The sequence below is a fragment of the Trichechus manatus genome, unplaced genomic scaffold, assembly GCF_000243295.1.
Source record: "Trichechus manatus latirostris isolate Lorelei unplaced genomic scaffold, TriManLat1.0 scaffold00176, whole genome shotgun sequence".
NCBI lineage: Eukaryota > Metazoa > Chordata > Mammalia > Sirenia > Trichechidae > Trichechus > Trichechus manatus.
In genome coordinates this window covers 780405-782133 of record NW_004444112.1, presented here as the reverse complement: position 1 = coordinate 782133, position 1729 = coordinate 780405, and positions in this window count along the sequence as shown.

The following is a 1729-nucleotide window of genomic DNA, read 5'->3' as shown; positions in this document are numbered from 1 at the left end:
TTTTGAGTTATTCATTTAAAAAATATTGAATACCCACAGTATACTAGGTGCTATGGGGAACACAAAAATGTAGCAGGCAAGCTCTGCTTTTCCAAAAAGTTGATATTATAGCAGAGGCGGTGTGGCACTTAAAGAAATAACACATATCATGTAAAATGAAAACAAGAAGCCCTTGTGGCACAATGGTTAAATGCTCAGCTGCTAACTGAAAGGTTGGGGGTTTGAATCCACCCAGTGGCTTTGCAAGAGAAAGACCTGGTGATTTGCTCTTGTAAATATTACAGCCTAGAAAACCCTATGGGACAGTTCTGTGTCCTATAGGGTTGCTATGAATCGAAATGGACTCAATGGCATCTAACAACGACAACAACAAAATGAGAAGAGTGCCACAGGGAGGTTCTAAATAGTATTGGCACTCAGTGGAGAAACCTCTGTCTTCTGATTTCTAGATTCAAGAGTCTTTATGAAAATGATATTTATCTAGGTTTTGAAGGATATGTACAATTCTGAGAAACAGAAAATGAGAGGAGAATATCCCTGAAGAAAGGAAGAAAAGAACTTGTCGGGGGAAAAACAGTGCTGTGCGTATGAATATATTCAGATGCAAAAGTAGAGACCCAGCTGGATGAAGGCCCAGACAGGCTCAGGGCTTAGCTGTGGAGACTGTCTTCAGTAGGCAAAGGCGGGACCTGGTTTATACCACCTATTCTGGAATCAGGCTAACCTGGATTTGAATCCTTATTCTGCTGTGTGTCAACTTCACAGCTTCTATTCCTGACTTAAGCCTCAGGTTCCTCATCTGTCAGATGGGATTAAAAACAGCACTTGTTTCCTAGTGTTGTTGAGAGAATTAGATAATGTAATGTATTGGCATTGTTATTGTTGTTGGGTGCTGTTGAGTCATTTCTGACTCACAGTGACCCTACGTACAACAGAAGGGAACACTGCCAAGTCCTGTGTCATCCTTACAAACGTTGCTAACTGAGTTGGCATACTGCTTGGAAACATCATCACTTCAGGAGAGTGGTTGAGATCCATAAGGGTGAGAGTACAGAGAGGAGGAAATAGGGTCAACACAAAGCATTTAGAGAGCACAAGAAGAAACAGAAGCCAATGAGTAACACAGACAAGAAACCATCACAGATAGGAAAGAAATAGGAGAGGTCAGGACTACCAAAGACAAGGATACGACAAACTTCAAAACTCTAGGCGTTTCTCAGGAATGCCAACTATTGCAAAAAAGTCAAGGAAGTGTGAACTGAGAGCATTCAGTTAGACTTGGCAGTTGGAAGCCATTGGATATTTTTAAGAAAGCAGTTTTTATGAAGTTATGAGAATGAAAGCAGATTGTAAGGTTAAGTAGAGAGTTGGTGGTGAGGAAATAGATCAAGAAGAGACAATGCTTGAGAAGCTTGGCAGTAAATAGCAAACAAACCAGCTTTCATATATATGGTAGCAACTACAAGGCCCATGGCAGAAATGCTTGTTGGCAGAGGGACGGCAGCTCACAGGCAGTGAGGGCTGCCCAGAGAGAGAGAAGGATGGGAATAAAAGACATGGAAGAGACTATTGAAAGATAAAGTCCAAGGACAGGCAGAGGTTAAGGGCCCAAGTGGTTTTAGAAAGGAGGAGGGCATCACAGGCAGAGGGTAATTCTAAGGAAGAGGCGATTTCCCTCACTGGTAGAAGCACTGAGCAGGGAGTCAGGGGGCTGACTCCCTCGGTGACT